This window comes from Ambystoma mexicanum, chromosome 2q (genome assembly GCF_040938575.1).
Source record: "Ambystoma mexicanum isolate Mex_15411 chromosome 2q, UKY_AmexF1_1, whole genome shotgun sequence".
In the NCBI taxonomy this organism is placed as follows: Eukaryota; Metazoa; Chordata; class Amphibia; order Caudata; family Ambystomatidae; genus Ambystoma; species Ambystoma mexicanum.
The window spans coordinates 1,254,530,648-1,254,545,409 of NC_090924.1; positions in this window are offsets into that span (position 1 = coordinate 1,254,530,648).

Below are 14,762 nucleotides of genomic sequence, written 5' to 3' on the forward strand. Positions count from 1 at the left end.
GTTGGCCATGATCAGTGGGTGGTTCCTACCTCATTTCGAAGCCAGATGTTAAGTCACGCCCATGATGCAGCCACCGCCGGTCATAGGGAGTTTCATACAACACTTGAAATCTTAAGAGAGATTGCGTACTGGCCACCTACGGGCCAGGACCTCAACCAATACTTGAAGGGGTGTCTTGTGTGTGCACAATTTCAACCAGCATCCCTCACACACCGGGCGCCTCTCCAAAAGAGGGGAATGACACTGCCATGGTCAGATTTACAAATCGACTTTGTAGGCCCCATGATTCGCTCCGCTAGGGGGAATAAGTACATGTTGACGGTGACATGCTTGTTTACCAAGTGGGTGGAATGTCTCCTGGCCCCAAACTACAAGGCAGAAACAGCATCTGCCCTGATGATTAAATACATCTTTTCCCGTTTTGGTCTACCTCAAAGGATTGAGTCAGACAGAGGTAGCCATTTCACCAGTGAGGTAATGACAAAGATGTGGGAGATACTGGGGGTCAAAAGGAAGTTACATATTGCTTACTGGCCAGCTTCTTCTGGGGCAGTAGAACGCTACAACCGGACCATTGTGAGCATCTTAAAAAAGTTTGTGGCAGATTCTGGGCCAAGTTGGGATATCCGATTACCTCTGGTCCTAATGGCCATCAGATCTACCCCGTCATCTGTAACTAAAATGTCACCATTTGAGCTGATGACTGGGCGCAAGATGGTGCTTCCCCAGCATTTGCTCAACAGGACCCAAGAGCAGATGTTTATAAATGCCTCCACAACTCGAGTATGTGGAGAATTTAAGGAAACACCTCCAACATGCTTTTGCCTATGCTCAGCGGAATCTAGAAAGATCAGCTGATACCATGAAGACCCACTACGACCTGAAAACTTCCAGGAAAGTATATAATGTGGGAGACCGGGTCTATCTATACAATTTCCAAAGGAACCAGGCCAAACAGCGAAAAATTCTGCCTACATGGAAGGGACCGTTTGAAATTATAGACAAAATCTCCCCAGTAACTTACAAGATAAGCATCCCCAAAGGTAGTCTGGCGGAAGGGGAAGACAAGTGGGTCCATATAAATCAGCTAAAGTGTTGCCATCCCAGGCACACTCTGCAGCAACTGGAGGAGTCCTCTGCAATACCAGAGGGGACCGCTCCAGATTAATTCAGTTCCAACCCTAAAATATCCCACATATAGTGTATAAAATATTATGATGCTTGTATGCAACTGTCTTTGAATTATATCTTGTTTTTCAAAATAAGAATGCTATATCTCTTGATTTATAAAATGTATATGCCGCCCCACTATATCAATAGTTTGGGAGAAATGTCTACGAATAGGTATTGCCGCTTTTACTTTATCATCCTAGGAGAGATGAAACCATGGAGACTGACCAAGGAGGACGAACGGGGACCAGGAGCAAAGATCCAAGGGGCCCGGAGTACCGCACAATATTCCCATCAGGACCGGCGAGGAGAACCGATCGATCCAACCGGATGGAGGAAAAGATGCTGAACTGTGCCATCTGCGGAATTGGAAGAAGATGATGCGGACATACCAGCGCATGGATCAAAAACATCCTCTGCACCCGACTCCCCCTCGACTCGAAATCAAAGCGCAGTCGGGCGGGGGGGCTTGTCAAGGGTTTTGACCCATGTTGAAACAATAGACTGGGTAGATGTGGGGATGAGCTGTCGCCGCCCACATTCACGCCAGAACCAGGATAACCGCGCAGTTTTGCACACAACAAAATGGTCACCTAATCTGCCACCCACCAGTGCAAAGAAAGATGGTTCTGTTCGAAATCCGTTTTTATTGATGTCAAAAAGTTGCTAAAATCATGGGCACAAGACCACTCTACTGAAATGCATTAATTCAAGACAGATCCCAAAAATGGGTGCAGTACCAGCTTTGTCCACAAACAGGCGCTAGCGGTCTAAACTCTGACAGGAGAACTGCTACTTCAGAAGCTAATCAGCCTCCTGAGACAGCTGGAAACTTCAAAGGCCCGCTGGTTAATTAAAACTCTTAACCACCTGCTGTTCCCAGAGACAATCTGATTGCATTAACAGGCCAAGAGGGTGGGAAACCTTCTCACCTCAGAGACCCACACAACAGCCCAGGAAATCACAGGTTCATGCTAACCAAATGCAGAGTGGCCCCCTGGCCTGCTGACCTCAGCCGACACAATAGACTCTTGCAATTGAATGGGGTATGTTGATTTTCAGTGTGGACTGTAAACAGGGCCCTGCCTGGGAGAGGAGAGAGATGTGGTACTCCCAAGTTTCTGGGGGTGGACTCAGACACTTTTGTGGAATCATATTGCAGCAAATATATGTTTAAGTTAAATACTTCTAAAATATTGTATTAAGCTCACAAAAATGTGCAATTTGGAGAACCTTAATCTAAGAAATGTACCCACAATTCAAGACTTGATTCAACTTTGTACCATGTTCTGAGGCAAAACCCTGCTATTTATTGATATTCCAGACACTGGGTTTATGCTAGAAACCTAGTAAATTACTGGAATGTGTGTAGAAGGAGGGTGTACATTTGTGGAATTTTTGATACAGATTTAACATTGGTAAACCAACTAAAAACGAAAATAAGTTGGCATTTTTGAATGCAAGCCCCCAGGAAGATCAGAGTTGAACAAGCATGGACCATAAGTAATCTGTAATATGTACATGTAATGTCAAACAACTGTATATCTGGGAAGTATGTGTAGTTATGAAAAATGATTTTCTAAGCAAAAGTAAAGGGGCGTTCCTCAATAGATCATAAATGGCTGACATCACTCTGACACTCCATTTCCTTCCCCCAATCAAGGAAGAGAGGAGGAACTGACCAATGATAAATTGAGAGGGTTGGGCATGCAGAATTAGCCGACCCACCCACTTTCTAAACACATAAAAAGAGCCACTGGAAGCCAGATAGAACTTTTCTTTTTCACTTTCTGCTGAGCATTTTGACAGACAACTCCACATCCTGATTTCAGACTTCACATCCAGAAACTCCAAGAACTATAGAACCCAACAGCTGAACTCCTATCAGCAGGCCTTCAAAACCTAGCAACCTAGCAACCAACCCAAACTATTCAGACAGCCGGGCTGAGCTGTCTGATTCTGGCTAAAACCCTGTGCCAGAAACACCCAGAAACACCCAGAGCTATACCCGGAACCAGAGACCAGACTGCCGTGCCGTGCCAAGAACTTTTGTAAGAACCAGAGATCCAGACCGCTGTGCAGCACCACTAGCAGAGCTGACCCAGATCGCTCTGAGCAGAACCAGGCAGAGATCGTCCGTGGCGAGAGAATCGCCAGGAGTCCAGTCCAATCCTGACCCGATCCGTGGCAAAGTCGCATTCCTGTCCAAAATATAGTGTGAGTACCGCCAGAACTGTGCAAAACCAATCTCTTAGTTTAAAATAATCTAATCCAAACTATTTTGACCTATTTAGAACTGCCTCATAGGAATTGTGTGTGTCTTTCTGTCAATTCACAGCTGCAAGCTGTCATCTGTCATTTTGAGTTTTACTTCAAAATTTCAAATCCGAAAAACTACCTTTACTAAATTGTCGGTATCTCCGGAACCGTTTGTGCTAGGAGCGAGTTTTAACTGTCATCTTAAAGCTAAGATTCTAAGCGTTCCAACTAACCTAAAACCGACTTGCTATTATAGTGCCTCCGTAATTGCGCTCGACGCACGCGACTAAATTGACACGATTTGACATTTTGCTTCATTTCAGCCACGGGTAAAAATATTTGTCCTTGCTTTCCTTTGCTGAAATTCGTTTGCAACCTGACAATCATTCATAGAGCATTGCTAAAGTGATCCTGAATTAATTTAAAGTATCTCTCACTCACCCTGAACCTCCTATAGGGAATTAAAAGCAATTTGAGTATATTTTTCACTTCATTGCCATCACATTCAAAGCATTTTGGGCCTGTGTTTAAAACTCCTACCTGTTTTCCTCTAAGCTTGCTAGGGGGGAACTGAATTATATTTGATTGCATTCCTGAGAACTGTGTGCTTTCCTTCCAACTCTTTACATTGCATAAAGGGGGGGGGGGTGAATTGCTATCAGGGGGAAAAGTGATTACATTGTTTTGGTTGAAATCATATCAAGTTTATTTTCTGTACTGCATTTCATTCATCATTGCATTGTCTTTGAAGCCATATGAGCATTCTCAGCTACTTTATCCTCTCTATATCAACTTCTAAGCCATTAAAAAGAGTGTACCACTATAACATTATCCATTGTTGATCAACATCATTTTCTCAAGTGTGATATCAAATATTAATTTATTATAAACGCGTGATATATATATATATATATATTGTTCAATTTTCGAATAAACCTTTTAATTTGCAAAACAAACCTACTTCTTGGCTCAGTGGGGTCAGGGGGATTCTAAGAGAGAAGTGTTATATAAGGGTTGTCATCCAGAGTAAACAAACTGGACATAAAAATATATCAATAAGGGTTTCCCTCAGCATCCCAGACTAGGCATTGACTTAGCTGTAGTGTTGAATTGAATCCGCTCACAGTCCTCACTCCGATCCCTCAATTGCCTGTCTTCTACTGAATCTTGTTCTTGTCGTTCTCCTTCTCTGTGTTTTCCATGTACTTGGGCTGCGATCTGGGATGCCTCTGAGGCTGTGATTGGTACCTTCTCCCTGGGCCTGGTCATGTTGCTGCCTTCACTGTCTCCTTTCCCCGAACTCCTAGACATCCGGCACACCGATTTGAAGTCTTTTGCCCCCCCCACATGCTGAGCATCTCTGTCCTACTGACGGGCATGTGCCGTCATGGGGAAATTCGTATCCACATCTGTAACAAAATGGCTCTCCTCAAGACCTTTTTGCCCCATCATTTTCCCCCTCTCTGGGTGTACGTGCAAACTCTTTGAGTTGCCCATGGCTTCCACCTGTGATTCCACCACTAGTTCTGCTCTCGCCAGCATCTCCTCCACTGCCCTGGATTTCTGCAGCAGCTTCCTCCTGAAGTTTTGTGACTCTCAACCTGCAATTATCTGAGATCGCAATGCCTCAGTATCAGTATAATTATTAATGTTGCAGTGTATTAGTTTGATTCGTACCCTCATCACAAATGCATCCATAGATTCATCCCTTTTCTGCTTACTGGTGTGAAACACATCTTTCTTTCGCAATCCACATTTGTGCGTGGCCTGAAATAGGTAGCAAGAGCAGCCTTTAATCCTTGAATAGTATCTATTTAATCAGCTGGCAGTTCATCGATGATGTCCCTTTGGCTGGGCCTGCCGCCAACTTCATTAGGCCCAATAGCAGCCACATAAAGGTTGAAATCCCTGATCCATCTGGCCTGCCTGGGCCCCATGTTGCTGGTGTCGGTAACATCAAACACTCCAGGAAACTGTCCTACCAGGCATTCTTGGACTCTCTGCTGTACCTGAACCTGTGGTGTGACATGGACAGTGGCCAAAATGTCCTGATCAGACGCTACTAAGTAAACAGTTAGTTTTCACTAGCCCAAACTCAAAGAAGATCAATTCAGAAAGACCGATCTGTGACCGGAGAAAGCAGTCTTTCTAAATCGAACTGTCATGCCCCTGCCACACGTAAGTGTGCGCAGCGGCTGACTGGCCCGGGAGAACAGGTAAGTGTTGGTGTGTGTGTCTGCGTATGTTTGTGTGTTGCTTGTTTGTGTGTGTGTTTTTGGGAATGGGATGTTAGGGGTGGGGAGGGAGGTGGTGGGTGAGGAAGGGGCTTAGGGAGTGGAACCGCCCGATTTAGAAGTTATCTGGGCAGAGAGGGTGGGGGCAAGGCAAGGGGATATTTTTGCTTTTAGCAGGGCCACATAAAATCAGCGACAAATAATCAGTCTTTTTGTTAGGCAGCCTGCAAAAAGCAAAAATATGACATATAACCTATCAGACATGGTGAGTGGGAGGACTGATGCTTGGTGAGTTGTCACAGGCCAATGAAACCAAAGTGTTGTCAATCAGATGCTTTTCATGAATTAACCAGTAATATTTGATTTTCAATGCAGCTGGTCCAGCTGGTATGTGGGACACAGTGTCTCTTGGTCAGCAATAGCTCTCCAGGGCAACCCCTTCAGTACACGCTGATCTTCTTTTCCAGGAGGCCTGAGCAACCTCGAAAATGGCTTCCGTTTTATAGTCACAAGCACTGCCTGCCCCCACCAGCGCAAGATCAACCACCATTGCGTGATATTCGCTGCTGCAGCACCAGGACTTGCAGGCCGCCTCCTACTATGATTTACAGTCTGTGTGCCTGCCGCGCAGGCCTCACTCTGTCACCACTGCGCACGGGTGTGTAAAGCCAGGAACAGTGACTCAATGCGGGGCCAGTGCTGGTCACTGGGCCGGCTATCGGCGGATCCGAGATCCGGCACCAGATGTGTAGCCGGATATCGGGATCCGGCCAGAGTCAGCGCCCAACCCCATGAACCGTGCTGGAAAAAAGAAAAAGAAAAAAAAAAAGCGTCCGCGATGGCAGCTTTTGCCGTTTACCGCAGCTCTGGCACTGATGTGTAATGCACAATGCTCACTACATGTACAACTGAAAGGAATCAGCTGTACATGTAGCGAGCATTGTGCTTTACACACCAGTGCCAGAGCCGCGTAAAAGTCAATGCCGCCCTCGCGGGCGTTTTTTTTTTCTTTTTCTTTTTTTTGCACAACAAAATGAGCCAGGGCTCATCAAGGGGGTCTGGCCTAACTGCAGGGGTCCTGAGGGCCCGTTAGGCCACGCCACCCTGACGAGCCCCAGCTCAATGGGCTACTGGCATCCCTGCCAGGCAACCTTTTGTAGTGATACAACACCCTCTCCCAAGGTGAGAGAGGGTGTTGATCTCTGCATTTATATTCTATAGGCTTGCCTGGCAGGGGACAGGGCCTCGCCTATTCAGCCTTAATGGTGGCGCTGCCCCTTGCCAGCTGCGTGGGGGCAGCGTCACCATTAAGGCTGAAGGGGTGAGGCCTCTGGAAGCTGAGGCCGTTTTCCTGAAGACTGAAACTCCACAAGTTTCAGTCTCCAGGAAAACAGCCACAGCTTCCAGCGGCCTCGCGTTTTCTCCATAATAGTGGCGCCGGCCCACAGGCATCTCCTGCTTAAAGGGATGCCTCGCAGGTGCGGTGCCACCATTACGGCTAAAAGGCATTTTTTTCTGGAGCCTGAAGCTTTCGCACACGAGCAAGAGCTTCATGCTTCAGAAAAAAATCCTTTTTGTGTAGTGGCCGGGGCTGGCAGGGGAGATTAGTGGGCCCCATAGGGCCCCACCTCAAATGAAATTTCGGAGCCTGCCGGGGCTGAGCCCCGGCAGGCCCCGTCCCACTTAAAGCCCTGGCCGGCGGTAAAAGGCAATGTTACCGTTGTGGGCACTTATTTTTCTTTCTTTTTTTAAAAGTATTTATTTGATTGGATGGCCACTACCAACCCCGCCCCCTCTAGACTTCGCCCCCTGTGCCCCCCCAACTCCTCCCCCACCCCGGCACTTGTGGGATCCCCCACCACATTTTTTCCATTTCCACCACTGTGCAGGGCACCAGAAACAGCTGCGGCGCAGGCTGCCCGCCCGTCGCCAATGTGGAATCCAACTTCACCGGGGCTGCCCGTGATTACAAGGCCCGCACGGCGTGTCATTGAAATTAGATGTTGACTACATTGATGTTAAAGCACACCCTTAATAACACGCCGCCATACAACTGAACTTCTCTAGTCCCTTTATGGGCGGTCCCTTCCTACCCGCTTCTCTCGCCAAGTCCTGTTTCCGCCCACAAACTACATTTCCAAAACTCCCATATGCTACAAAATCGTTTTTGCATGGTTGTACACATCTTTTAATCAGCCATGGGATTTTACGGTCCTTGGAAGGTGGAATGGGGGTAACATATGAAAAGTCCCTTTCCACCAGTCCCGTCTGCCCCTCCCGAGAAATACAAATGCTTTCCCGCCAGAATTGAATTTTATGCCGACCATGGAGCATTGGATTCCTTCATGGAAACAATTTAAATTGCACATAAGAGAACACGTTGGCAGCACCTCCAGGCTTTTACCACTTCAAAGAAAATGACCATCTTAATATTGAATTTAGCTGTATTCATATTGTTTTGTTCTATTACCGTATCCTACTTTTTTATTGCGTTCCATTGCTTCACAGCAAGAATTGTGCTAAATGCTAAAATACACCCTTGTACAGGCGCGCACTTACTTGAGAGTCTGATCGCCCTCAATGCAAGGAAGCTGCGCTTTAACTTTACGCGTAGGCCTAGGTAGCATGAGAGCTTTTTTTTATAAATGCCCCTTAGTGCTGGGCAACCTTTCTCACAAACACAGTTCAGGCACAATAAGTAAGCTGAACACCTCAAATTGCAATGCGCTGCCCCAAATGGCAAAGTGAGCCTGGAAGGAGGCGGGAGTTTCTGATTGGCTTCGTGTGGTGAATAACGTCATCACGAACAAAGGGAACCCATCTGTTTCATTTTGAAAAACATTTTAACAAACCATTTATTCTACAGCTAATCCAACTGCTGCCAGCTAAAATTATATTTTTAAATATATAGTGCTTAATGGATAGTTTGCCTTTCCACACAAAACAATGTTTCTCCCGCATTGTTGCGATGCCATTAACTCGGATATCAGAAATGTCAAGTGGGCTCTGAGTGAAAAGGTCTCAGAGTGCTTCAGCTGTGTAATGTACTGAACACAGGGCTCGACTGGCTTACTTTGAGATGGCATTGAATATGGTTCATTCAAGTCTCAAGCTATGTAATGCCAGAAGGGAAAACAAGAAAGGACATATTTAAGCTATGCATTTCCAAAAAGTCTGACTTTGAGTCTGATATCTCTTCCTAGAGAACAACTTTTTGTGTCAATGAAATAGAGTATAGTTCCTTTTTAGGCCTGGCTAAACAGAGCTTTGCACCATCTGCCAGAGCTTGTAAACATATATAGAGAAGCCATCCAAACTGATTGTGATGCAGAATGAGACTCCATCCTGTTGAAAGCCCCATTACAGGAGCGGCTATTGTGTAGGAGTGATTGAGCTGTGTGAGTTGGGGAGAGATGTAAGACTGATAATTTTAAAAGCAAGTTTTGTTTCCCCTCGGCTTAGTACATTAATCTTTGTTTCACTTGTGTGCACCGTTATATTGTTATTTTGATGTTGTTTGTTCTTTATCTAAAGCCTTCCCTACATGACACGACAAAGAAAATCCATATTTAGTAAACCAGACGTTCTAGCATATGCAGTGCTTATTTTGATTACTAATGCTGTTTGATAGAGTCTGCACCATCTGTAGGTCCTCCCTCAAAAACGAATCTCCCTAGGCCTACTGCCCCCAGAACACTATATGCCTCTGAAAGGCATCATGGACTCTCTAATTGGCTTCAGCAGGGTCACATGACACACTACCTCCCTTGTTATCAAGTCACCTGTAAAAACAAGGCGGAAGCGGTAAGAAGTTAATTTCTTCAAGTTTAATGTAACGAGCCCGCCAGAACAAACACTTGCTCTGCCCTGCTCTTCCAACCGTCGCTGCCGTCACGCGAACCCCTCTACTCTGATTAATAACAAAGAGGCAGAGATTCGCGTGACGGCACGCGCACACCAGCTATACTAATCTCTACATCTCCCTTAGGCATACAGGCCGGGTGTCTGCAGCTGAGAGCCAAAAGTAGCATATGACAACTCCCTGTTTGGTCCAGAAAGGTCCGGATGTGGTCTAGGGTCAGAGCCCCTGTTCATGCCTGGATCTTTCTGTGTGTACTCTTTGCCTGACATCTGCTTCCACACATAGGGATCCTTCGACCCAGTGAGTATCCATTCACCACAGAGCGGCTGTTACCTCCCAGGATAAACAAGCATCCCTGTTTTGGGACAATTAACTGTCCTTTGGTTACCTATAGCCCCATTCTAGCACAATTCAGAACGTACACCTGTTCCTTCTCAGCCAACCTTTCACTCTTCGCTTTCAGCTCACCCACCCATCCTCCCCGTCTTGGGTTGCACTCTACCTTTACTGGCTTCACTTGCCTTTTTCTTCCACCCTCCATCAAGTACCTTGACTTTGCCCCCTGCCTCCTGGTACTCACTCTTCCCGTCTTCTCTGGTAGCCTTCAGCCACAACTTGCTCCAACTTCGACCTCTTTAAGTAGGCAGATGGACTGTTAGACAGTTTTTCCTCATAACGTGAGTTCGATTTCGACCAGTATAAACCACAAGTCCATCCGAAATAAATAGCGTAACATACCCTATGATTAGAGTCAATTCTAAGTCAAGCTGTGACAAGTCTGTGGCATCCATCTGCACACCAATCGTAACTGTGCCCACAGAGGGCTGACCTATCACGCCATCTTGAAAAACCAATGTTAAATTGAACCAGACACAAAGGATGGACTAGCCGCAAAGACTCAAAAACGCTGCAACCATCTTGGAGAGGAAGCAAAGTCCCAAGCAAAGTCCCAAAACGCTATTAGAACTGGCTAACAACGCACCTCTAGTGGAGTAGGTATCTAACTCTCGCCCCCAAGATTAGAAGACCTCATCATATATGTGTGTCACAATCACCAAATAGAGAGGAATAAGAAAAAGAAAAAAGTAAAATCAGGAAATAATCCAAAAAAAAAGTAATTCAGTGGGTCAACATCCAGAAGGCTCCACAGGATATTACATGAGTTCATTGTTTTGACACAAAATATTCCCGTGGTCTGATGATCTTATATAATTTCACAAAGAACATAAAAAACATTCTTGTGGCCTGTAACTGTTACAAGATACATTCACATTTTAAATCAACATGTCAATTTAACTGAAACAATATTGCTGAATCTCATTTTAACACTGATGTAATTTGCAATATTCAGATGATGCAGCGGTAATGTCTAAACAGCAGAACAAAACACATTCTTGTAATTGTGACATTTACAATAGAAACTTAAGTATGGATGCTCTTGATGATTTCTGAGCAAAATCCAGTGTATAGTCAACCACATGACACAATCATCAACCACCACTCCGACGAAAGTCGAATTTAATGCATTCCCAGATATATCATGTATTACTAAATATTCATAGTGCAGGTAAAGTCCATACCAGACAGTTTTTCAGAGAATCAAGTGGTATAATACTACACAAAACAATTAAAGGCACATTCCTCATTGAGGACCTTAGGTTGTACGGTGTCCAAGAGGTGTACCCAGTACATTTCTCTATGAAGAAGGAGGGACTGGTAGTTGCCTCTCCTCCCTGGACGTTTGACTACTTCCAATATCTGGAACTTTAGTTGAGCTGGACGTTTGACTACTTCCAATATCTGGAACTTTAGTTGAGCTATAGTGTGATGGTGTTCATAAAAGTGTTTTGCCACTCGAAACCTAGGGTTGTTACACCTAATGTTCAACTTGTGTTCCATCCAATGTTCTTTTACAGGTTTTGTGGTTTGTCCAAAAAGTTGCCCACAAGGGCATTTAATGGCATAGATAACTCCTGGGGTGAGGCATGTCGCATAGTCCCTCAATTTGATTTTTTTACCTGTCTGTGGATGTACAATTGTGTCACCTTCTAAGATGTTTTTGCAGTGACTACAACCAAGGCAGGGGAAAGTACCCTTCTTCTTAGTTTTCAAAAAAAGAACTGTCTATCTTTGGGGGTTTTTTCGGCTCTCACACAAATTCCTCCCTCTTTTGAAGGCCATCATGGGGGCTTTAGGGAACAGTTTGTAAAAAGGTGGGGCATTATGTAGCATACTCCAGTGATTTTTAATGATTTTAATTATCTGGAAGCTTTGCCTCAAGAATTTGGAAATGAACAAGAGAACTTATTTTGTATTTTTCTGCGTTACTAATAACTGTTCTTTCGATATCTCACTAGATCTCAACTTGTGAACTGATGTGGAACATTCCATATCTAGACCAGCAGGGTCAAATATGATTCTCTTCAACCTGAGTATTTGACTATAAGGCATGGCTCTGGGATGAAAGCTTGTGTAATGGAGAATATTATTTGCATCTGTTGGTTTATGATATACAGTGATAGATATATCACCCTCATATATCTAGAAAATGCAGTGAAGGAGAACCAACATCAAGAGAAAATTAAATTCTAGAGTGTACTGTATTCAAATAATCAAAGAAAAGCATAAAACCTTCTTTCTATCCACACCAAATGCCAAAAATATCATCAATGAACCTTTTCCATACCAGGATGTACGTAGACCATCTGGGGTGATCGAGTATGTTGATCTTCTCAAACTTATACATAAATGTATATGCGTACACAGGAGCCATGGCTGACCCCATGTATGTACCCAATGCTTGGATATAATATATACCCTGAAATCTAAAATAGTTATTAAACAAGATCAGGTTCAGTCATTCAAGAATAAACTGTGCCTTCCTTTTCAGTTCAGTTGAATTTAACAACAGCCATTCTACAGCCTCTAAACCCTCATTGTGAGGGATTGATGTATATAAACTTCATACGTCTAGAGAAAACAGAATGCAGTCAGGGCTAAGTGCGGAGATGTCTCCCAAAGCATTGAGGACGTCTTTTGCATCCCTCAGATAGGTGGGAATCCCTTGTACTAGAGGTTGTAACAACTTATCCATGTAGATAGCCAAATGTTTGAATACGCATTCCGTCCCCGCTACAATGGGTCTCAATGGAGGATTTGTACGGTTTTTATGGATCTTTGGCAATACATAGAAAACGGGAGTGATAGGAAAGTGATTAATAAGGAATTGTTTTGTCTTGTAACTGATCCAATCATTACAAAGCATTCTCAACCGTCTTCGTTATAAGAGTTTTGATCTCCTCAATGGGGTCACCATTGAGCCTGATATAGGTGGACTCATCATGTAGTAGTTCCAAGCAACAGTTAGTATGCTGGGCTGTGTCCATAACAATGATGGCACCCCCTTTGTCCGCTGGTTTAATTGTCAGCTCTTCATCACGTGCTAATGACTCTATATGGTCCAATTGGCAGTTTTTAATGTTCAAGGGGATGGATCTCTGGTAATTGATCTTACCCAAATTTGTTAGCACAGTTTTCTCAAACATATTTAGTATAGAATTTTGAACATGTGGGTCAAAATTACTTTTGGCGCGCATTTCCAGCCTATCATCAATAGGTGAAGATAAGTCAATAGGTGGCTGGCTTTCAGAAAATATTTTTAATCTGATTTTCTGCAATTGTCTATGCAGGCAGATTTCTTCTTCAAAGAGGGAAGTGTTGCAAGTAGGTATGAAGGATAAACCCTGATTAAAAATGTCGAGTTGACCACTCATAAGGATTTTACTAGAGATATTAATTACTAAGTTCTCACATTCTACTTTGTCTTTTGTTTTTACGTTTTTTTTTTCCTCTCCTAGTTGTCCTCTTAGGCCTAAAGAAACTCCAGGTGGCAAGGTTACACACTGATTCAAAAAACCATTAGCATCCCACCGCTGCCACCAGTGTAAAGACTAGAGGAGGGTATCTGTACTCCAGCCCTGTATGTGGCAGAGTAGAAGCACAGAGCACCACAGTCAAGGATCTCTATAGGGTAGCTATGGATGAGCAACAAGGCTTAAGCTTTCAGCAGTTGACGCATGCTGCTTCTTAAGTACAGTGTAATCCCCAAGCCCCCCAAAAAGGAATGTCCACACACTATGTTATGTGCTAACACAGTTCTTTATATAAAAATAAGGTTCAATATATATATATGCACAATTAATAACATACTTTGTACTTTGGCAAATCTAATATGGCAAATATATACAATGCTGCACTTAGCTAATGACGCCTTTAAAATGCATGAACTGCTGACAGTTCTAGTGGCATACAAATCAAACAGTAATGCGAATCAGCATAGAACATAGGAAAGAAGAACATTTTGTTTAAACAAGGGCAGAATGTTTTCTCCCTCTATGAAGGCACAATTCTGAGTGAGGATCCCCCCCACCTTGGTAACCTGTAATAAAGTGCATTAACAAGACCAGTCCATTAATGTTAACATAGTCTTGTTTCCTGGTCAAAATTGTTCAACTACCCCAATGTGTCTGACTTAGCAGAATTTCTTCGACGGTTCATCGACGTATCCCTAAAGGGTGGGCTCCCTTTAAAGCAGAAGCCACAGGACGTCAGGAGTCCTCAAAGAATGTCAACCCTGGCATTGAGATTCCTCTATGAAAAGAGTTTGGTGCCGCAAAGAAGACTCAGTGAAAAACGTAGGCCCGGCAGTGGGCGTCGGGTGTCAGCATTGGCGATCGGAACTCGACCACGGCTGGATTTCAGATTTTCACTTGTCAGCGTCTTTGTGGTTTTTGGGTGGCGGGAAACCCACCAGCAGATTCTTCTCGGTCGTCGACAACCTCGACTTTCTCTGGCGGGACAAAGCCATCAACGGTGATGTCAAGGGAGCCCATCTTTCCAAAGGTCCACCTTAGGCAAAGGTGGAGAGTTGCAGCTCCAGTCATTGGGCAGCATGGCGTCGAGCTGACCCCACTTCTGGGCAACATGACTCGACTGACTTCCACTGATTACGGAAATCCTCTGAACCCCGGTGGACGTTAATGGAATTCGATGGCCTCAATCTCCGGGTGCTTTACTTCGAGATTCCTCGGCGGACCCTGTCTCCGGTCGAAAGCCTTTTGGGATGGCTTTCAGGGTGCCTTGGTGAAGATCAGCTTCTGCACGATGTTCCCTCGTAGCTCGGGGAGTAGACTCCTAGCCAGGTCCTCGCTCGGATCAGTCCTCGACAGACTCAACAG